This window comes from Lissotriton vulgaris, chromosome 3_1, assembly GCF_964263255.1.
Source record: "Lissotriton vulgaris chromosome 3_1, aLisVul1.2, whole genome shotgun sequence".
Lineage (NCBI taxonomy): Eukaryota > Metazoa > Chordata > Amphibia > Caudata > Salamandridae > Lissotriton > Lissotriton vulgaris.
The window spans coordinates 1499934314-1499959291 of NC_141689.1; the positions used below are offsets into that span (position 1 = coordinate 1499934314).

Consider the following 24978-nt stretch of genomic DNA (forward strand, 5'->3'; position numbering starts at 1 on the left):
CTGGAAAATCTTTGATCATTAAGGAAGGATAAGCAATGATTTATTAGATCTCTCCTACTCACGTTAAGTAAAACATCAGGTGAATCAAAATATTCAGGATGATCCGGATTCATACAGATAAATTTAACAAAACCAGGGGAATACAGCAGAGAAGGTCAGCTTTAAACAATCGTCCCAAATCATACGGTTAAAAATAGTTAGCCCAGACATTTTGCAGCAATAAAACAGGTTGTATGTTAATCAAGTTGGTTAATAAAAGAAAGCCCCTAATTCTGCATTGTAAACAAAGGTGGAGCAACTACTTGGGACAGCCAGGAGAGTCCTAAAAAATAGGTTCTTTAGTGTCTGGGGATGGATATAATTTTTAAATAAGGATGGATTAAACCCAGATCTGTGACTGGGGGTGAATGTTTTGCCATTGTGCAACATTCCGTCCATCATCTTGTGTGTTTTGCTTTTCACTCTATGTGGGAAGGGTATGCCCAGACGTGGGTCCTGTGCTCACTACTCCACTGGAGTCAAGCTATCCTGGCTGAAGACGGCTGATAGCCAGTAACCGGTCCTAGGATGCTTGATTCCGGTCCAGGGAAGACGTGGCTTGGCAGTTCGGGCTGGACTGCTCCCATGAGGCACAGGGTCAAGACTGATTTGCATATGGCCATGTCTGAACTGGGGTGGCTTGATGAGCAAAATAACAATGGATTAAACCCAGATCTGTGACTGGGGGTGAATGTTTTGCCATTGTGCAACATTCCATCTATCATCTTGTGTGTTTTGCTAACATTTTTGAAGCCCCAGATACCCGTCCTATGGAGGGCTACGGAAACACACTTAGAATTGTATATAGATACAATTTCTCTAACTGGCTTATAATCGAGCTTATTAGCAAACTTAAGAAGTGCAGAGGTAGATTTGGTAAAATTCTGCTGTTGATTACAAAAAGCTGGGGTGCATTGGCCACGGTTGTCAAAAAACAATACTATGATAACAGAAGGACGGGGATAAACTTAACACTATTCATCCTGAAATCGCAACACTTTCGGCACCTCATTACAAAGTTTTCCCTATGTTGACGGACATACAATCTACAAAACCATTGAGTAACTCCCAAAGACCCCATGGGATGTGAGACGTAAGCACGGAATTGTCAGCATAAAGCAGACAAGGCATGGGTCTGTTGCTGATCTGGTGGGGGCGGGGGTCACTACATGTACTGCACAGAGCAGTCTCTAACTTTTTAATGTACAGGGTAAATAAGAAAGGTGCAAGCATGCAGCCCTGTCTGACACCGATTCCAAGACCGAAAGTGCTAGTGCATTCAACCTTGAGGCCATAATGTACTCTGGATTTACCTTTAGAGTATAAGCCTTTAGGAAAGGCTATGATCGGTGGCTTCACCCCCATCTCTAATAAAATATACCCTCATTTACAGTACAAGACACTGTTAAAAGCACCAACTAAATCTACAAACAAGCCGCACTTCTTTATAAAAGTGTTCTTGTCAATATGTAGGTTAAGGTTTAAACCCTGTTCTGTAGTCCTCAGGCTTTTCGGAAACCGTGCTGGAGTCTCAGCCCACTCTCCTAGACAGTTCAGCAGGATTTTATCAGTCACTTTAACCATGGAGTCAAGGAGGGAGATAGGGCAATAGCAGGAGGGATCGGCACAATCACATTTCTTGAAAATCGGTATGCTTATGGCATCCGGGCAGGTTCTAAAAAAACAGATTGGCAACAAGCCCACCACACCCTGGTTATAATGAAACCACATATAGGGATATTGGAATAAAAAAATCCAATCTGAATGCCATCCGGGCTGGGGGCTTCACCGCCCTTACTACCTGTGATAGCCCTATTGACTTCATCCAAGGGAAAGTGCAGAAGTACAGACTACTAGCATCAGAGGTCTTAATTTCCAAAGGGGTGTTATCAGTCCAGAAGACAACTGGGTTGGATTAGAAAATATCTTATAAAAGTGGGTAACCCACTCAGACTCATCGATTGCCGCCTTTAGACTGGGAGCAGATTCATCCTTTAACAGTGGGCCATTAATAACCTGCCAAAAAGTGCAGGTGTCCTTGGGCAAACTGGCTTCAATTAGAGAATCCCACGCCAAGGTTTTAATTCCTTCTTCCTATTTTTCAATGCTAAATTTTAGGCTGATCTACACCTTCTCACCTCCCAAGGACAACGTGGCGATTTACTGGGTGCTTAATGAGGGCTTACAAAAGATAGGACACTTGTAACCACTTTGCCAGGAGATATATATTGTAAAACCCTCATAAACGCTGTGTATTCCGAATAGCGGTTTATCTTATTCTCCGCCCCACACTGGCGTTGTGGCAATAGTCATACGGTTAGACAACTTTGTGAATTGCCAGCCTCGCCCGAGGCAATCTCTGGTGTATCGTGGCAGTATCCAGAGAAAAAAGGGTTGTTCCACACTGGTAAGTTGTCATGGAAATTAAAAATAGTCTCCAGTCAACCAACTTATCTTTATTTACGTCGCTGGACAACTATAGTAAAACAGTAGCTGGGTATGCTCTTAGGGCTGAGTAAGGGGTCCCTAGCATATCTCTTTAATAGAAAACATTGACATGTTTCAGCTCACTGGGCCCGTAGGTCTATGGAGCATTCGTCAGGACAGAGAAAACATACAAACACAAATAAAATACTTTCACTATTTCTGAAGTAATGGAGTATCTCAAAAACTTAATAGTCTTACCCACTGTGGTTCAGGATTCACCACCTAAGGACGAGAGACAGGGTAATACCTGGCATATTAATTATTGTGGTTAAGGCATAATGAATTTATATGCTGACCAGGATATTATTTGTAATACATTTTTAAGAAACACTCATCATGGGAACATTCATGGCGAATTAAACAAAGGAGGCACAGTAGTATTAGTAAGAGCGGTCACAGTTATAACACTAATAGAAACAAAGCTATATTATGTCAGTTACTCGGGTCAAATTCAGAGCGCACGTAACCTTTGAAAACCAACCGCAAACATGTTCCCGGCGTCCAGAGGGCAGTGTCAGCACAAGACGCGGAACGAGTTTCCTTTGCGGGTAAGGACCAGAACTTCTCCGTAGCCGGCAATACACATGGGTAACATTTAGTAACTTTCATTTAATTTGGTCTTCACAGCCTGGGACAAATTTGTCCATACCCTCTGAGGGAGTCAAATGAAACAAGTGTTTAGGTAAGACCTCACATGAGGGACAGCTTTCTTTATTTTTAAAAAAAAGGGCTCCTCGTCGCAACACTACCGCACTTGTTTTCTCTCCTCAGGTTCACGGCATATCCACCAAAATTTGAGGTATTTACAACATTTTTGAATAAGGGCTCGATGATTAGCACCCGTTACCCAGTCTAACATCACGCAACCATGCCTTCCCACTGACCATGTATTAAATAACTGTACATTGCCGTTTTGTTTGAGACATTTTACAATTTGCATTTGCTACTTTGTCTACATCTCGTAACGAATTTATAACGCCGATCATGTATCACATTGCCCATTTGCGCTCTGAATTTGACCCGAGTAACTGACATAATATAGCTTTGTTTCTACTAGTGTTATAACTGTGACCGCTCTTACTAATACTACGTTTTAATTTTGCATTTTTAGTTCCATAGTGGGATGTGGGTTTATAGGGGAATAGCGTGGGAAGTTATTTAATTGCCTCAAATTGTAAAGCGCTCTGATATCCTTCGGGATCAAGTTCGCGCTATATAAAACTTTATAAAGAAAGAAAGAAAGAAAGAAAGTGCCTCCTTTGTTTAATTCACCATGAATGTTCCCATGATGAGTGTTTCTTAAAAATGTATTACAAATAATATCCCGGTCAGCATATAAATTCATTATGCCTTAACCACAATAATTAATATGCCAGGTATTACCCTGTCTCTCGTCCTTAGGTGGTGAATCCTGAACCACAGTGGGTAAGACTATTAAGTTTTTGAGATACCCCATTACTTCACAAATAGTGAAAGTATTTTATTTGTGTTTGTACGTTTTTTCTGTCCTGACGAATGCTCCATAGACCTACGGGCCCAGTGAGCTGAAACATGTCGACGTTTTCTATTAAAGAGATATGCTAGGGACCCCTTACTCAGCCCTAAGAGCATACCCAGCTACTGTTTTACTATAGTTGTCCAGCGACGTAAATAAAGATAAGTTGGTTGACTGGAGACTATTTTTAATTTCCATGACAACTTACCAGTGTGGAACAACCCTTTTTTCTCTGGATACTGCCACGATACACCAGAGATTGGCAAAGTGGTTACAAGTGTCCTATCTAAGTTTGATTAATATTGATAAGTTTTGGGGAACTGATAGGACTGTCATTCCTCCTCCCTCATTTTTGATGAACACGGCTTACAAAAGATGTTTGTGGGCTTTAAAACATTCACTGTCAAACCACAAAGGCCTTTGTGAATTTGTCTGGGGCAGTGATCTGGTTACAATAGCTTTAATAACACCCGCAATTAAAGAAATGTGGTCTTGTTGTTAGTATCACTAGAAGAAATATCTAAACATATTTCGAAAGCATCCCTGAGGGCAGTAACCAACTTTTCAAGACAACTGCCCGAATTCGCCAAGGTCCATCTCAGAGAGGAACGCTTGCAAACTTTTAAAGGTGAATTATCAATTATGTGTTCCACATGAATGTTTCTATGGCTGTATTCAAATTCGAGTGAAATAGACTGTGGAAAGTGATTACCCTGACAAATTTGATAGGTCATAAAATCAGCTGGAGCAAACTGAAAATTAAAGGAGCACAAAATATAGACAATGACAGAATTATACCCAGCCCCGAAACAGGTAGGATTAAAAGAAGCAAAGGAAGATCACAACTCGTTTGAAAAAACAAGATTACATTTTAACAGTAAGTCATTCAGTTTTAGACTGTTACCATTGTGAGTGAAGTGAGTTTAATTGTTGTTATTTGAATAAACCATCCCGCAAATCGCATTGGCTGGAAACGTTCATAGTCGGATGTTAAATTCTCCTCCCCAAATAAAAAGATTTCCTTTCCTTCACAACAACAAATTTCATCTAGTTCCTGTTAGAGCTGGGATAGAACCAGGACAATTTCAAGGTGGAGGACATTATAATGAAAATTCACAACAATAAGAGTTATGTTAGAGGTAAGGACACAAACAATAATCAAATAATATAGTGAGGGTAATTCAACTCTGAGTGTATGATAAGGCAGCTGATTGGAAACATAGATGACGATCCCCTCTTAGGTCTGATAGCATGAGATGGTATGGCAGCTTGATGGAAAATCCATTGATGTGAACAGGATTCGACGCTCATGTTTCCTGGATGCAAAGAAACAAAATCTTCAACACAAATTCCATCAAAGAGGGAAGAGGACCCTTAAAACGGCATCCTGCCACATTCCAAAAGAGGAAATTGTAAAGATGGGATAAATCTGTGTGAATTCTTAAGTTGGACTTTATGCTCAGCACATGCTTAAAGACAATTTTGGGGAGGATTTAAAGTTTGGCAAACTTGGAAAATCCACCAAAAAGTAGCAGATGTCCACCCACCCTATTTAGAATAGTCCCTCAAAAGGGCATAATGCACATCAACCGCCTTTTGTGGAAGATCCACGTTCATCCAACTCAAGATCTTACCCATTAATTTATTTTTTGTACCACAATTTGTCTTTCTTTCTCTAAATGACATTAACTTTCAAGTCAGAGAGAACTTACTGTTCTGGGTAAAGGTTTTGACCGATATTGTTTTGGAACAAAAATGTTTACATTTGCAAATAAGCTAGATAGGGTCGTTTCATGGTCAGTCTCGTCACTGATAATAATTTTTATAAGGGAATGATATACTGCAACAAAAGAAAACATATTATTTAATTCAATATATTCAATGTCAAGGCCCTATAATTACTTGGGCTTAAGTCAAGAATTTACAAAGAGAGACATCAATTCCTACTTCATTAACTGGAAAAAAATCATGGTAGGCTGTGGGCAGTTTAAAGTTTGGATTTTACTATGAAGCTCTATAACAAGACCTCATGACTCCCTGAGGTTGATACAATCACCAATCATGATTCCTAAACCAGTAGATCACTGGGAGCATAAGACACTTCAGCAATCAGATACTTAATACCAACTTTTATGTTCGACTTCCAATACACTGTTCAGCATTAGTGGCATTCTAAGACTGAGTTTGCATCTTGGGGGGGGGGGGGGGGTACCCTAAATATTATCTGCCATAAAATCCACAACTTCATTGCATTCTCCAACCATCATGATATTATAATCTAGCAATGCAGCCCTAATTGGTGTATTAAAGTTACTAGTTAAGAAATTCAAAGCCAAAATGTTTTAAAACAATTGATTGCAAGCCAGCAGAGTTTCACATAGACTACTGTTCGACTGCAGACATATATTTGTTTAATACCAAATCCGATTAAATTTTCAAAGATACGAAACACACCAAACCCTATCTGAGAGCTTTTGGGACCTCCTACACCCAAAATGCATGGATGGGAAACCTAGCCTACTTCCTGAAAAGGAGTAAGACTGAAGTTATTGAGGGAAGCACTGCAGCCATTATTCCCCAACTGGTTATTCAGCTGGCTACACTCAAGCTCAGGATTTGGAGATTGTCTTCATTAGGTGAGGGTGCACAGTGGTATAGACCAATCATGTGTACAGATTGGACCTCTCAAACAAATCTGAAATCTCTGTCCTCTTTGCGGCCACTAACTGCTTCTATTTGGTCAGGTGATAAAGAATTCATAATTCATTAAGACTGATGCTACACTGGAACAAAACAGACATATCTTCACTCCTCTGGAAACAAAGGGAACACTTTGCTATCTTTATGTTGCCTGCTGAATTGTGTACAGCATTTGGACAAAAATCATCTCATAATAAGTCAACTTTGTATTGAGCTCTTTGGTCATACTCATGGCATATAGATTGAGATCCATCTGACGTACGAAGTCTGGACTTCACTATTCATAAACGATTTCCTTTGGACCAGAGTCTGAGTGGCAGATACTGTGTCGCTAATGCAATGCCTTAGTGTCTCTCCATCACTGATTCAGTTTACTTATTCTAGTGTTAGTGTCTCTCCTGTTCCAGTATCAGCACCTTTCTTGCCCAAGTGTCAATGTCTTTACTTTCCAGTGTCAGTGTCTCCTTGTTCCTTGTCAAGGTTTCCCTGTCCCAATGTCTAACACTTCACATTCTATGGACTGAGTATCCATGTCTCCCTGTCCCCAGTTGTGTCTCTTTCAATGTTTAGTAAGTGATCCAATGCATGTTAATATCTCTGTGTCCGAGTGCCTGGTTTTAAATATTGTATGGATTGAGAGTCCATGTCCTACTGGCTCCGGGTGTCACTCTGACGATGTTTAGTAAGTCATCTAATGTGTATCAATGCCCCCTTTCCCTATTGCCTGTATTTAGATATTATATGAATTGAGTGTCTAGTTTTCCCAATCCCCATTAGTCCCTGTCTTCGCTCCAGCCAGACTCTCTTAGCAGTAGTCCCAAGAATAAAAAGATCTAGAACCGGCGGAAGGACGTTCATGTACAACGCAGCCAAGGCATGGAATACTCTACCATTTCATCTCAGAGCCACTCAGAACCTAACTATGTTTCGCAAGCAACTGAAGACTCACCTATTCACATCCGCTTGCTAAAACCGTTGTCTTTTTCCCCTTCCCTGTTCTCTGTAGGTCACGGTTATCCTAGCGCTTGGACGCCTTCGGGCAACAACTGCGCTCTATAAATCCCCAAGTTTACAAGGTTTACAGGTGTTTCTCTGTCAGTGTTTACTTTGTGATCAAATGGCTGTCAATTACTCCTTGTCCCAATGTTGGTATGTAACATGAGCTATGTGTTATGTGTTATGAGGGACAATAGCAAAGCAGAGGGACACATTTAAGCTGGGTCTGCAGCCTTTGAGATGGGATTGTACTTAATTACACTACGGGCTTTTTTGTGGATCCCCTGCCTGTCCAAATTTAAGTTCAAGAAGGAGTTTTCACTCAGATCGGGGTTCCAATTGGTGCAGTAATGTTGCATTTTTTTTCACACACATTTTGTCAGGTAAATGTTTGTAGAATTTGTGCTTGGAAAATCAGACTAATTCTAAAGTTTTACTTTGTCAGGTAAGATTGGGCAGAATTTGTGCTTGGAAAATTACTCTTATTCTAAAGCTTTACAGATAGGAATGGGGTAACCACATTATTCCCTACTCCAATAACAGAGTTTAGAAAAGGAAAATGATACAGCGCTGGGTAAATAATGCACCCAATGGTATACTAAGGGCCCTAATGCGAGTCAGGTGGACGAAAATGAATGCATACTTTCAAGAATTCAATTCATTCTGCCTGATTACTAATTGGTAGCTTTTTTCACATGTTTTTCCACGTGTGAAAACACCTGACTAGTTGTTTTTGACCTGTAAATTTGGTTGGAAAAATCTCTTGAGACTTTGGAAGCAGCAACACGCAAGTCTCGTTACTTTTTTTTTCTAACAGCACCCTGCTAGAAAAGAATGTCCTATCCCTCCACTACTTCTCCCAAAGCAATCCCATAGTACACACTGGCCCGCACATACATTTACGACCTGCTCACAGCAGATGATAAATGTATATGCAATGCCCCATAGAACAGCAAAATCAGTGTAGTTTTACAGCCGGAAAAAATGGCCATACGGCAATCTCCCATTTTAGAGGCTTTACTCATAATTGCCAGTAGCGGCTGCTATGGGGCAGCAGGGGCGGGGTTACATTAATAAATAATAATAATACCATTTAAATTCACCTTACAGCCACCTCTCCTCTGTCCTTCTAGGCACGACGCAGGAACAGGAACCACTCAGGCTCCCAGACTCCTCTAGCCAATCACGATGCTGCTACTGGCATCATCGCGATTGGCATTACCTGTGTATGTTCTCCACCCAGACTGTGCATTACAGCTGGTGGAGAACATGCAAAGTGTACATGACTGTTTGGCTGGCCCAAGAAGGCAGCCCAGCACCTACAGAGCCACCAGGGAAAAATAAAATGATAATAACATGGTGTTATTAGAATTATGCTTTACTTGTGGGGCGACGCTCCTCCACCTTAGCGGAGGAGCCGCACCTGATAATTGCACAGTACTGGGAAGATTTACACACAATAATGGTAAAGTCACATGCACATTTACTGTGTAGTAAATCTGACCCAGTACCTCTCAACACTTAATTGAAACCATAATGTGATATTACCAGGCAAAATGGGTCAAACTTGATGAGCCTCTTTATTAGTAATTGAACAACTGCTGGGACAAATAAAAAAGAAAAAAAAGAAAGCAGCTTTCTATCATGGTTTAATGACTCAAAGAGCACGCCAAGCCATCTCTTTCCAGTCTAATGCAAACGTCAACCCCCTGAGGAAGCGTATTAGACACCTCTTTCATTCCTCCCAACTTTGTTCATCCAAATAATACATGAACGCGCCTGATTTGATTAAAGCAGAATGTACTGTGGATCAAGGTCTCCAGGAAACTCTGAAAGACTGCAGCAACTTAGCAACTTTCCATTGTTTGCGTCTAAACAGCAATACATTTGGAGCCGCCAGACTCCCAGCACTTGCTATTAATTGCTGTTCAAAAAGTACACCTCTTGGCAGGTGGCATTGAGTGGGAACAGTGCAACGCTGAGTTTGATAACACACACTTTAGTTTGTCCACTTAATATTATTATTAAATCAACTGTGGTTTTTATTCCCATCTGCTGAAAATAACAAAATATGTCAGGAGAGGCACCGGTAAAGAACAGGCTCTGCATGTCTCTCAGTGAACTGTAGGCGCTGTTGCTAATGATGTTTCAGCAAAAACAGGGGCTGAAACATCAGGTTTTTTTCGTACTACACATCAGTTGCCGATTAATGACTTCAAAAAATACATAAGGTGATGTGAGAAGCAGACAAAGAACAAAGAGGGCAGCACACTGATTAAATAAGAAATCCGCCAAATTGGGACTTGTGATTGCAAAATATTTGCTAAGCTGTGATGATTTCTCCACATTTTTCACCGAAAAGGCCAAAGCACTCGAAATAGAGCTTAAAAACTCGGCGTTGAACCTTCCCAACGAACCCTGGTCTACTAACGATGCCAACTCTACAGCGGATTGCACTATAGCAAAAAACAAGGCGAGCTGGGAAAGATTCGAACTGTACGACCAACACGCGATTGCCAAGACGCTCTCTGGAATCAAACCTAACAACCACCACCAAGACCCTCTGCCTGCAAAATGCGTAAAAGAAATCAATCACATCCTGATTCCAATATGGACCGAAATAATAAATGCGTCACTGTCACAAGGGATCCTTCCCGACTGCCTAAAAACTGGTCAAGTCGTTCCCATAATCAAAAAACCCACAGCAGATACTTCAGATCCAAATAACTTTCGCCCAGTGACCAACATCCCTCTACTGGCCAAGTTGACCGAGAAATGTGTGCAGAACCAATTGAGCCAACACATCAACAAATTCTCCTTGCTAAATGAATGCCAATCAGGATTCAGAGCAGGGCACAGCACTGAAACAGCGATTCTCCACATTACCGATGACGCACTACAGGCCCTTGACCAAAATCAAGCATGCCTACTGATTCTCCTTGACTTGTCATCGGCATTTGATACGGTAAATCATGAAGCATTACTGACCAGGCTACGGGACAGGATGGGAATATCGGGAATAGTGCTGAAATGGTTCGAGTCCTTTTTACAGAACAGAACACAGCGCTTCCTGGTTAACCAATCAATCTCCCTTCCTTGCCCTACCACAATTGGAGTCCCCCAAGGATCGACATTATCCCCAGATCTGTTCAACCTATACGTCGAGCCACTCACAGAAATTCTCCAAAAATCTCAAATATCCTATCACATGTATGCTGACGACACGCAAATTTACGTAAAGATCGGATCCATAAAAGAATTGGAATTAATGAATGAGACACTAAAAATGACACTTCAATGGTTAACGGCAAACCACCTGAAGTTGAATGCACATAAAACAGAGTTCCTACTAATCTCTCCACCAAAGAGAAATACAGAAATATTGGAATGGATGAAAGTCGTGACTGCGCTAAACTGCACCCCAACCCTTGTCAACTCAGCCAAATCTCTAGGAATCATCTTAGATGAGAATCTAGACATGAAAGCCCACATTAACTCAATGGCGAAAAGTGCCCGCTTTCACTTGAACTACCTAAGAAAATTGAAACCATTCCTCACAGAGTCAGACCTCAAATTGGCTATCCAATCCCTAGTTATCTCGAGGATTGAATATGGGTGCACTACCTTGGCTGGATTACCAAAAATGTCCACAGCACCACTGAAAGCCTGCCTTAACGCTGCAGCAAGACTTATCACCGGAACTAGGAAATATGACCATATATCCCCGCACCTGAAAGCATTAAACTGGCTTCCATATGAAGCAAGAATCCAAATAAAGATAGCATGTATCACACATAAAGCATTACACGACAACACCCCAAGATATCTAGCAAAGAAAATCCAGCTGTCCAGTAGCAACCGACCATCTAGGAGTGCTGGGGAGCTGCTGCTACGACCAGCCTTCTTCCGAAAGAAAAAAACCTATGACAGAGCGTTCTCAGGAGCGGCCCCCAGAATATGGAACTCACTCCCTCCAAACATCAGGAAGATCCAGAATCTGGTAACATTCAAACGGGAAGTGAAGAGCCTGCTGATGAATAGATTCATTACTTAGCTAAGATCACTAAACATGGATTTGCTATAATTCTGCCTTAGTACAGATCAGGCACGCCATCATTACTTAGCGAAGATCACTAAACATGGATTTGCTATAATTCTGCCTTAGTACAGATCTGGTACGCCACCAAAATCGGAGGCACAGACAATTCTATAATGGAATACGTATCCTATGATACGGGAACAATCCAAGGGCCAATAGGAATGGAGATTTGATTTGAACAGGAGAACAGCATCTTTCATGAACTTATACCGCGCTACCTCATACATGAACTTATACCGTGCTACCTCATATTTGTTATATATACATGTTTTGTTATTATTTAATCATAGCATATTTACTTAGGCTAACGTCACATGTGCTACGTATATATATGTCATCTACCTCACTGCGATTGCTTGCTAACTGCTTATACATATGTTAACCTTGTTTCCTTTTCTTATTTCATGTTAAGCGCTCTGATACCCACGGGTCTTGTTCGCGCTATACAAAACTCTATAATAAATAAATAAATAAATAAATAAATAAAATTTGATTGCCAAATAGCAAATTAGTAAAGGTAGGGAAGGGACATTCACAAATAACACATAGGGCCTTATGATGATGTCGATCGGAAAATCGCCAACCGACATCATAGCGGAATGGAACCGCCCAACCACAGGTCAGAGGTTTCATCCTCTGTATTTGGATGTGGCTTCCCAATGGGTGTGGAAACATCCATTTTACAATTGCAGCTTGTGCGGCGGGTGGAAAAGGCCTGCAACACAAGCTACAACTGTAAAATGGATGTTTGCAAACATTCCTGCACCACGGTGCAGTGATGTTTAGGGGGCACCCAGGTCCCATCGCAGAGGGCCAGGGGGGAAGGGGACCCTCGTAGGGGTCCCTAAAGTCACTTTCCACCTGCCTTATCATGGTGGGCAGACTGTCATAAAAGGGCATGCAGAAAGTCACATCCTAATCCCGATGGCAGAGGCAAAGCTGACTCCGCCGTCATTATGGGTTTACCATTTCACCCATGCACCGATGGGCTCGGTGAGCCCGTTGGAAGTGGAGCAGAATACCCTTGTGGGCTTCCCTCCTACCGCATGTGTTGTAATAAGGCAGTCAGAGGGAAACCATTGAGGTCAGGTGGAAAGCCTCCGACTAGCTGTCGGATGGCTTTCCGCCCAACATCGTAATTAGGTCCTATGTGGCAAAACAGTAAATTGTACTTGCATATAACCATGAAGTGTAACAAGGTGGTAACCAGGTGCAAAAAATGCAACACCAGTTTTAAAAATGGCAGACGCCTATGCAATGGGGAGACACACACACCTTTTGGCATCCTTGTAGGGAAAACATGAAAATATGGAAGAGAATATTCAGGTTTAGAGGTACACTTTTTAGCCAAACAGAGGAGCACTTTAATGGTTGGTACAGACTCAACTGTCAAACCATCTTTCGCTTCATAGAAGAGCTAGCGCCTGTCCTAGGTAGATACGTATTAGGCAGCTATGCAATTATAGGCAGCTATGCAATTCCAGGACATACTGGAGAATTTCAGGATACCCATGGTGCAATTTTAAGGCAGTGCAAACTTTCCTCATACCATAGTCTGCATGAATGGCATGCACATCTTGATTTTTCTTCCTTCAAATCAAGGGTATCTACAGGAAAAAGAAATGCCAGCACGCTTCATTTCTGACATTGTGGCATCTTAGCTAAGGGCTACTCACAACTTATATAAGGAACATTTATATTCTTACTCAAAACTGCTGGGGTGCTACAGTAGGGCTCATTAGGGCAGAGGAGCGTTGCCCCCAGCTGACTGTGCAGCAAAGTGAAAAAAAATTGTAATAAAATGAATTGCCATTTTATTTTTCACTGGTCCCAGTCTGAGCAGAGTTTGGGGCGGGCGGCTGCTGACTGGCAGCAGGGGAGTGGTGCTCACTCCACCAGATTACAATGCGCAAGCAATTTGGCTGTCTGTCTTGCACTGGCTAGCCTGATACGTGCAGTGTTATCCTCTCCACCTAGCTGTCTTAGATAGCTGGGTGGAGAGCAGGCAGAGGCCACCTGAGGCAGAGGCCACCTGTGCCTGCTGGGGCATTGAGGCAGCCCACTCCAGACAATCCCGGTGCTGCTCCAGGGCCGGACTGGGAACCACAACCGGCCCTGGCAAAGTGCTCGGCCGGCCCCCCCTCCCCACTCGGGGGAGGGAGGGGGGGGGGGGGGCGGCCGAGCACTTTGTAGGGCCGGTTTTCGGCCTATGCTGCAAAAACGGCCCTGTAACAAAAACGGCCCCCAAGGGCCCAAAACCGACCCCCACCCGTGCGGCGCACCGGGGGATTGCCTGGTGCCCGCTATGGCCAGTCCGGGCCTGCGCTGCTCTCTTGCTGCTCATCTGTAGATTGAGAGCAGCATTGGGATTGGAGAGGTTTGGATGAAGCTCCAGGAGGATTCGAGGTGACAAGGAAACGTAGGTATTTAGGTTTTTAAATTTTATTTATGGGCCCACTGACAGGCACTGTGAGAAACTCGCATTGCCCTCAGACTTAATTCCAGAACTCTCAGTCACGGCCCGTTATAAAATCGGTTAACGAGCCATGATTGAGAGCTTTGAAATGTGAGCCTAAAAGCACCCTGATTTATCACAGTGCCTGCCTCTGGGTTTGGCACTGGCTCGACGACCCGCAACTTTTGAGGGGCACTAACCGCCACTGGAGAAAACTGGCAGAATCCCTGCCACATGTACAATTTTGCATAACACTGCAAAGAGGAAGGGTCTGCCCCCTGTAATAGAACATGAATACTCGATGATAATGAACATCTATCATCAGCCTCCCACTGGATTCAGACAGAAAAAAGGACATTTACAGAAAATATAAACAACAACCATTTATAAAGAATGCAACATGGGTAATGTAAAATCGATTGCACTTATAAACTGTTCTCTTTATTTACAGATACAAAACGAGCATATAACAACACATAACTGAACTCAATGATAACACTGGCTGAGAGTCATATCAATAAGAGCAGATATAGAGTTATCATGAAAGTAAAAATATAAAGTATATGAAACCTTAGTAACTCGCCCGCTGCTCATGCTTGCATGTTCCACGCCCTGACTCCTGCTGCGCCCACTTATGCAACATCCACCCAAATTGTGCTGTTCATGCTTGTGTCAGAATACCTCTCTACCACTGACAGGTCAGCCTTGAATGTGGCACTAGATTTTTAGAGTTTTTCAAGTGCCGCTGGTTCCTGGTCACATATTTACTGTAATGCACTAACTCTACGTGTAAGTTGAAAGTGTGTCTGCAAACCTATATTATTTTATTTTTTTATTTATAAAGTTTTATATAGCGCAAACTTGACCCATGAGGGTATCAGAGCGCTTCACAATTAGTATTGATGCGTTTAAAATTTACATCAGATACAAGAGCATATTAAATGCAGTACACATAAACAATGTTTCAAGATTCGTAGGAGGGAGGGGAGGAAGGAGTAATAGCAGGGAGACGAGGAGGAACTGTACCCAATGTCCGGCTGGGTAGGTGACGGTCAAGGGGGAAACCAAGGCCAATCTCCTCATTAGCTGTCTAGCAGCTCCATCGGTCATCAGCCTTGTTGCTCAGGTCCCAGCATTCAGGGAAACCAGTTTTTAGTTTATTTGATTTGCGACGGTTATATAGCGCTGTCTAGACCCGGAGGTATCAGAGCGCTTAACCAGAGGATCGTTGCATTACAAGGTACATCAAAAAGGATTATATAGTGCTGGCTAGACCCGGAGGTATCAGAGCGCTACAACAGTGGAACATTGCATTACAAGTTACATCAGTTACAATAGTGTAGTAAGGTACAGTAAATAAACAATGAGGTTGAGGGAATTTGTAGGAAAGGAGAGAAGGAAGAAGCCATAACAGGGAGACGAGGAAGAACTGTGTCCAATGTCCGGCTGGGTAGGTGACGGTCGAGGGGGAAACCAGGGCCAATCTCCTCATTAGTTGTCAAGCAACTCCATAGGGCATCAGCCATGGTGCTCAGGTCTCAACATTCGGTAAAAACAGATTTGAATAGATACATAGGCTATGAGGGTTTAGGTACAAGAAGGAGGAGGAGAGACGGGAGTAAAAACAAGTCAGAGAGGGAGCTAGGGCTACAATACAGGCCGATGGGGGGTGTGATCAAGGTTTAGTCGGAGTCTGGGAGTAGGGAGAAACTGTGGCAGCCATTCTGGGGACAATCGACTTAATGTTGTTGCCAGGAAACTAAATTTGACAAGCTTTGGATCGCTCCCCATTTGAAGCAGGCGCTGTGGCAATATACATGGTGATACACTAGAGTTGCAACGATTGTTATCAACAAGGGAAAACAGTAAAACGTCATCTTCATGCGACCTCCATTTAGGGTCAGGCACCATTCTTTATTAAGTCTGCCAAGTAGCTGACGACGGACTCTCTATGCAGGAAGTGCTGCACACATGCCACACTCGCTGCAGTAGCAGCAGTATCGCACATGCATGGGCTTCGCTTCACATCCACGCTGTATTCAGATCATGGCTCCCCGTTTTGAGTTTGTTGCCGCCATTTAAAGGTCATGGTTCGTCCCAAAAATAGCAGTGCAGAGTTGTTGCAAGGAAACGAAATTTAGCAAACTCTGAATCACTTTCAGGGCCGGGACCAAGAACGGGCGCTGCAGGTGGGGCTACGGGTGCAATTCTATTGACAGGTTGACTAAAGCTCCATGAGCGTCTATCACTATATATTGTTGTTGATGCCTCTGTGCCTTGAGCCGGCCACTACAGCCCTACACAGAGCAGTAGGTGTTGATACATCTTTAACACATTGTCATGGTTGGAATCACAAACCTTGCTACCTAACACTTGGCATTTCAACAGTGGACTCAGGACTCTGTAGACCTGAGAAATGTAAGAAAAGCCCAGGGAAGTGAGACCTTCTCTTGGTAATTTCACAGCAGTGAAACAACACTTCAGTTTTCTATTCCCTCAGAACCTGGGTAATAATGATTAAGAACTACAAATGGTTCCATTGGGTAGAACCAAAAAAATTACTTTTTAGAGCCAAGAATTATTTCGTGGAGACAAAGGTTATTGAATGCAATTATTCCCAATAGTTACCATAAACAAGTGAGGTGTTTCACAAAGTTAATCACATGAGCTGTCACAAGAACAAAACGAAAAATGACATTACACAAAGAAATCAATAAGTGACTGATGTGACAGTTAGTGAAACAGACAACATGTCAAATTCAAACAAAAATAGAAAACGGCATACATGTATCTGTCCTTTTCTGGGTTTCCATTATAACTCAAAGTGTCTGTTCATTCTATGGGTATAGTGGGTCTTGGCAATTCAAGTGTGATTGGCAAAAGTTACGAACCAATGAAAGGTGACTTAAAATGTCCGAGATATACAAAAGTGTTAACCCTTTCAAGCGCACTTTTTTCAAATACATATTTATCTAAAACTAACAAAGGTATTTTCACCAACCCAACAAAAGCACATTTTTTTAAATAAAGTTCAACTTTCATGCCAATTTTCCATTAATTCGTTCAGATGTGTTAACGGTAAGCGCCAGCAAAAGTTCCAATTATGAGGTGTTAAAATGGGAAAACACATATTTTATCCTACCACATTTAAGTTTTTTCCATGCATGGATCTGCATAAAAATGTTCACACCAGACCATAGCTGACTAAACCAAGGGACTGCGAAATTAAGTGCGGACCCATTAACGGATTCAAAGTTATCAGCAAATCAAAAAATGCCTTTTCATTAGAAAGCTGTCCTTAATAATAATGACAGTGTTATCTGTGCCAAAGAGATCCCTATTTTGACAGTAATGCCTAGATGCATCAACCTTTTTAGGAAGTGCAAACGGTGCGATTCGCAAAAATCGGCCTTTTGCACTTCCTAAATTGGTTTCTGGGATGCATCAAGCATTTTTGGAAAATCGCTATTTTTTGCGAGTTCCAAAAATGCGATTGCTTTTAAGGAATCGCAAATTTGCGATTCCTTAAATGCAATGCATCATCCTCAAAACATTTGCGATTTTCCAAATTGCAAATGCAAATTACCACGAAGTTGAACTTCGTGGTAATTTGCAAAAATGTTTAAAAACGCATAAAAATGCATTTTTTAAACTTCTAAGTTACAGACACACATGTCCTTAGGACATGTGTGTATGTAACTCACATGTAAAAGTGCATTTCATGGGTGCAGGGGGGGGTCCTTTGGACCCCCCTCTCCACCCTTGAAAGACTTTGTTGCATTCCGATTTCAAATTGCGAATTCGCAATTCCCATTCATTCCTATGGGCATTTCAGCCCATAGGAATGAATGGGAATTGCGAATTCGCTATTTGAAACTCGCAATTTTATTGGGATTCGGTAAAAATTGCGATTTTTACCGAATCTCAATAAAATAGCGAAATTAATGATGCATTGCCATTTGCGATTCCTTATTTGCGATTCCTTATTTTTCGCAAATAAGGAATCGCAAATGACAACGTTGATGCATCTAGGGGTAAGTTCCTTCAGATTCTAGACACTGCCCATGCCTTCATGAAACATATTCAAACCAACTGGCACAAGATAAACCAAGGGAAACGTATATAGTCATATTTTTGCTGGGAATTATGGGTGTCAACCAACTTTCAGAAGCCACTGAAACTCCACATCAATGCATTTCTATCTCACTAAAATAACAAACACCGCCTGTCATCCAAGTAGGCTTTTCTACCTTAGAAAATGTAGTCACTTTTTCCCTCTACTGACCTCCCTTTTGCTTGCAAAAGTGTCGGCAACTTCTGGCACCAGATACGGATCAAGATATTTTTTTCCCACTGCACCAGCTCAAAATAGGACCAACCCTATGCAAATTTTTCTTAGTCAAGCCCAAATAGGAGCAGTTCAGAATGAGCTGCTAGTCACATGGGCAAGTTTCAGCTGTGTTAGGCCTCATCAGTGAGGTGCAGCTTGGATGCCATGGGCCAATGAGACCAGGACTTACATTTAGACCTAGCTGCCGCACTTGGGCGTCTCATTAAACCAACTAAACCTGATGGATTGCGAAAGTCTCAGCCGCTTGCGACTACTTCACAAAGTCCCGGACCTTCACTGTGGTCATATAATTGACTTAAATACAGAAATTACCTATGCTAGGGCCCAATTCAAAATTCCTCGTAGCCTCTTTCAGAGGAGGTCAAATTTAAACAGCACACACCCTCCCACAAGAGTATCACTGCACACTCTGCTCTTCTCGAGGACTGAAAGAGAGTGTGTTCACATAACTCTAACAGCGGCCCAGGCAGCATTAGCATTATGCACATAAAGAAGGGTACAGCATGTCCAACTTCCGGTTGCAAGCCTGCGCATTTTCCTGATGAGCCAGACACCATCATTCACGCTTAAGTAGCTCGTGTTTTTCAATGTCTGCGACGAGATCCTAGATAGACTTACTAAACATTTCCAAAGAAAACAATGATTGATTAAACACAGTGTACTCTCCCTTCCAGCACTTAATAAAATCAATAGTAATTAAAGTAAACACTTGCCTGAGTGTAAAAACTCTCACAGTAATTGAAGGAAAATATTGTGCTTGTTTCATTGCCACTTTGAACTTGATGTTGTAGAGTGCATAAACCCCGCGCACAAATAACATTCTCAGAGGGACTTTAAAGCCCGCCTAAAATCAAAGTTCACGTCTATAAAACATTATTCTTAAATGGCGTATTAATCATGTTGCATTTTGAATGTTTCTTCCCACATCGTTTCAGTTTCTCATAATTTTACCAAAAAAAAATCGAGGTGGTTTGTTTTTCACGTTGCGTTGGTGGAGGGAGTTTGTGAAAACATTTGGGCCCAAAAGGTTCATTCATTTAAAAAAAAAAAATGAATAAACTAAACAAATTAATTAGGAGCAACATGTAAAAGTAATGAGACGCCTGTTTGTTCCACAAACAAACAACTCGCATAAATGTTTGAAGGGCGGAGAGCCCGCTAATTTAACCTGAAATGTAATAATTTGCTGTGAGTTATGGAGAGGAGGCCGGGGCATAACTGTGAGTTATGGAGAGGAGGCCGGGGCATAACTGTGAGTTATGGAGAGGAGGCCGGGGCATAACTGTGAGTTATGGAGAGGAGGCCGGGGCATAACACAGGCCCCAGCAGCGGAGCCCAAGTCCAATGAATAAATGTGAGATATGGAAGACTCAGGGGGTCCTCTTCAAATTCTGCAAGGGGGCCTCAACATTTTGCATTACGCCACTTGGATGAAGACGGGAAGGCACCACCTTCAGAGCTGACATTCAGAATGCACGTGGGCATGCAATATATTGCACAGAACTCACTCTCAATTTATATAGGGAACAAATCACAATTTTCGCCAGTCAAAACCTGCTACAAACGGCCCCACAAACTGTGTGGACCAGCTTGATCCAGTGGAAAAGGTTAAGGCAACAGTGCAAATAAGGCCAGGAAAGGGTTGCAGGTTCAAAATATGGGAGAATGTTGGCCAAGGGAGCTGGTGCAGCGGTATTCTGGAGCATGCTGTAGTGAGCCACCCGACCGCTACCTGACAATGTTGCCAGCATGCATCCTGAGGGCTGGGTGCAGTCCGAGGACATAAACAAACATGCTCTCACCAATCATAGGCAGAGCACATCACCACCATGTATTGTGTGCTGTCCTCCACAGCGTTGTCAAGTAGGCCTCACTGGGGCATATAGGGTCCAGGATCGTCCGCTCATTACGCTGACGATGAGTGGGTCAAAGCCCAGCGTCTGCAGGGGCCGCCTGTGTCTGTTCTGAGGCCGCAATGCGTTGGTGTGAGTTCGATGCTGAGGCGGCGCACCCGAGGGCTGCAGTGCGCAGCGGCCTGGTGAGCAGAAACCTCCAGGTGAGCGGTAAAAGTGGCGGGTGCTGAAAGGGTGAGGCTCGCCTGCTGCCGTGCAGGTGCACAGCACAAGGTGCAGCAGTTTGCCCCTCCTGCGGCCCCCACGACCCTGTGTGACGTGCTAGGAAGGGCTGTGGAATCGAGCTCTGGTCAGGAGCTGGAAGTAGCGTCCAGGGGATTCATGGGGCAGAGTGCCTGAGTTCAGAGCAGGAGCTGGCACATGTTTATGCCCCAGGGAGGGAGATCCCCGCAGGGTCCTCGTGGTGTGTTGGTGGCTGCCACGACTGGATGTTTTTGAGGACAGCAGGTGCCCCTTCCCCAGGTGAGAATCTGGCAATCAAAGAGTGGTGCAGAGCCCAGGGTTGTCTCAAGGCCCAGCCCTTGCAGAGGACTGCCAGGATTATGACTGTGTCAGTGTGGTGCAAAGAGGAGAGGCCACGAGCAGTAGGTGCCGACGCCACCCAAACAGAAGGAAACGAGGAGGAAGAAGAAGTGTTCACCATATCGTTTACAGGGATAGACAATAAAGAAGGAGGCCCAGATCACTGCCCTCATTGACACAGGGAGATTGGTGAACGTTACTGATGCAGAACAACTAAAGAAAACCACCCCTAGCACCCATGAAAGCCAAAATATACACCTATGGGGGCCCTGACTGCATTATGCTGCAAGGAGTCATTGCGGTGCAGGTAGCTTATGGGGGAAACAAGATACGCACCAGATTTCATGGGGAAACAAGATACGCACCAGATTTCATGGGGAAACAAGATACGCACCAGATTTCATTGGGCCACTGGTAAGACAGGAACGTTTTTGGGTTGCCATACAGCTGAGGACATTGGTCTGGTCTTCTGTGCAAAACAAATACACCTGTCCAATGACAAACATTTTGGCAGACTTCCCAGAGCTGTTCCGGGGACTAAAGTACCTGAAAAGTGTGCAAGTCACACTCCACAACTTAGACTTACCAGAACTGTCCCACCCGAGGCGTTGAGGTACTGAAGAAAGCCATTTTAGCTCGACCACTAGTTGAAAAGGAGCTAGAATAACTGGAACAACTTGGAGTAATTAAAAAGGTGACGGGACCCACTCCATGGGTTTCACCATTTGTGATTGTCCTGAAACCCAAGCAGCCGGGGGCAATGAAACTATGTGTGGACATGCGACTACCAAATCAGGCGATTCGAAGGGAGAGGCACATAACACTCATGATTGATGAATTTGTGTTTGAGGTACCGATAGCATACGCCCGCAGGTCACTCACAGCAGTGGAAACAAGATATGCTCATATGGGGAGAAAGGCCTTGGCAATTCGGTGGGCCTGCAACAATTTCATCTCTACCACTGTGGCCAGAAGTTTAAGGCGATCTCCGATCACAAACCCCTTGTGCCGCTGTTTGCAGGTACAGCTCGCAATGGACCACCCAGGATAGAGAGATAGGCAGTCCAGTTTCAGTAGTACTCGTTCAATGTTGTATACTCATCAGGGGTGAACAATCCAGCTGATTACTTGTCTCACCATCCTGTTGACATGCGAAACAGCGCCCAGAGAGAAGACCATCAAGAAACAGAGGAGTTCATATGGTTGTTTATTGTGGCATTGTGCCCCCGGGCACTGTTGCTAGAGGAAATCGTGGAGGCCAGGCATGTGGATGCAGGCATAGAGAGGGTTAAGGAGGTATTAAAGAGGCACCAGTGAAAGAACTTCCTGGAAGGCTGTTGAGGTTTAACCGAGGAGGAGCGAGAGGCCCAGACACACCTATGGAGGTGTCAGGATGAGCTGAGTGAGAGCGAAGAGGGGAACTTCCTCAGAGGGCACTAGATTGTCATTCCGTGCACGCTGTGAACCCGCACCATTAAGTTTGCTCATCAGGATATCAAGGTGTGGGCAAAACGAAAGTCCGCTTGAGGAGCGAAGTGTGCTTCCTGGGAATGAACTGACAAGTGGAAGGGCTATCAATCCTGCATCTTAACCAGCGGTGAACCGTCTGTGGCGCCTTTGATAACTGAACCTCCCAGCACCACAACCTGGGCCGTAATAAGCATTGACTTTTAGAGCTTTCTGGATCATCGGCTTCCACTGGTACTGACGGACAGTCACTCCAAGTTTCCAGCGGTGGAATAGGTCAGGTCCACATAAGTGCAATGCTCCAACAGTAGAGCTTTAACACCATCGATGCTGATGGTATTCTCCTCCAGTGCTGATATTGAACAAATCCCATTGTTCATGACGAGCTCAGCTCGTCATGAGTGTATGGAGGTGTACATCATGACGAGCTGAGCTCGTCATGAGCGTCGAAGGAGTTAAACCAAATTCTCTTCCTAATTGGAAGCCAGTGTAAAGTGCGCTGTTAGGTGATATATGTGCTCTTACAAGCAATTTCTGGAGGAGGCGGACTGCATCATTTTGGACCACTTGCAGTTTCTCCAGCAGGTACTCTGGCAAGCTAGATATAGCACATTGCCATAATCGAGCCTTGATGTGATCAGGGCTTGGATGAATGTTTTTTCAGCAGAGAAAGACTTCTTTTCATCAAGCGCAATACACCAAAATAGGAGCCCACCACTGGTTTAATTTGTGGCTTAAATGGTAGGCAGTCATCGAATTTAACTCTTAATTTCTTAACAGTGCCTTCCTGAAGATGTGGAGCTGGGGCGTTTTCGGACCAGAAAGACTACCAGCTATCTAAAGATCTATTTATTGCTAAGGAGCAGTATATCTGTCTTTTTCGCATTACATTTTGGCTGGCCAAATTAAGGGGTAGATGTATCAAGCCTTTTGCGATTCGCAAAGGCCGAAATTTGGCGAATTTCGGCCTTTGCGACTCGCAAAAGGCTTTTTTGCATGTTTTGAAATGTATCACAAAATCGCAAAATAAGGAATCGCAAAAATTTGCGATTCCTTATTTTGCTTAAGCATTTAAGGAATCACAAATTTTGCGATTCCTTAAATGCGATGTACGTGGGTTCTAGAAATTGCAAATTTGTGTTAAGAAATCACAAATTACCACCAACTTGTAGTTGGTGGTAATTTGCGATTTCATTTAATAATGCCCTATGTTGCATTTTTTAAGGTGGCATGTGACGCACACACATGCCCATAGGGCATGTATGTGCGCCATATGCACACATATGTACATTTCAGGGGTGCAGCAGGGTGTCCTTGAGACACCCCTGCACCCTTGAAATAATTCTCAAATTTGCGATTCGCAAATTGCGAATCGCAAATTGAGATTTATTTCCCAATCATTCCTATGGGCCTCCTGGCCCATAGGAATGCATGGGAAATTATTCCTTATTTGCGAATTCGTAAATTGCGAATTCGCAAATAAGGAAGATTAAGAAATCGCTAAAAAAATAGCGATTTTCAACATACATTCCATTTTGCGATTTCTAAATAGTGATTCCTTAAAAATCGCTATTTAGAAATCGCAAAATGGAATCTTGATACATCTACCCCCATATCTCTAAATTACAATGGATCATCATGTCTTCTACTGTTTTTAGTAATTCAGCCAGGGGCGCATAATAGGCCTTCATGTCAGACACCTTAATTTTGTTGTCTGCACCACTAGTATTTCATAGCGCTACTCCGCACGTCTCCACCTTAATGTCTAAAAAATTTCACCCAGAATACCTGGTTAAATGTGCCAGGGAAAACGGCTGGTAATCGGAAAACTCCTGTAAGAATCAGTGCAGAAGCACCCATTCCTGAGCTTATTCCATAGTTGTAATGGCTTTGATAGCGTTTATCATGGCTAACCGGATAGAAATCTGGCTATACATTGCAGTGACATCACAACAGTGAGAAACTAAAGTAGTTACCCACTGTTATGACATTACTAGGGGAAGCTAGTTCTGCTGCTTTACCTGGGTCTACAGAGGCCCAATAGTGTCAGAAAAATAGTGGTTGGTAGCCTGAACCACCTTCTCCTGCCTCTCCGTGTCTCCACAACTCAAGGGAGGTGGAGGGGTATAAGCAGAGTTGTGTGAAATCTGCATAATTTGCTTTCACGTAATTGCAATCAATTTCGGCAAAATGCAAACCAATCTTTTTGCGCTAAATTTTACTGTGAAATGTGTCCTTGCACCAATCATTGGCTTGAGGACCCATTTAATAGGAGCATCACGAACAACAGCCACTTGCGTTCTGTTGTTCACGTGCGTGTTTTTACTGCAACTGGCACGTAATTACTCAACGAGGCGTGCATTATTTCAGGAATTTTGTGCAAACAAGCATAACATGAAGCTCTCACAATTGCATTATGCCAGTGCATTTAAATTTCACCCAGGGCTGGTTATG

General features: G+C 43.2%; 1 protein-coding gene and 1 non-coding gene across 2 annotated transcripts in view; both read right to left on the reverse strand.

Moving 5' to 3' along the window:
- The window catches only part of STPG2 (sperm tail PG-rich repeat containing 2), a 2754965-nt gene that overhangs the window by 478913 nt on the left and 2251074 nt on the right, over positions 1 to 24978 (reverse strand). The gene's annotated exons all lie outside the window — the stretch shown is intronic.
- LOC147728064 (small nucleolar RNA snR46) lies at positions 23529 to 23719 on the reverse strand. The gene has a single exon (XR_015309644.1). It is a non-coding gene; the product is annotated as a small nucleolar RNA snR46 (small nucleolar RNA).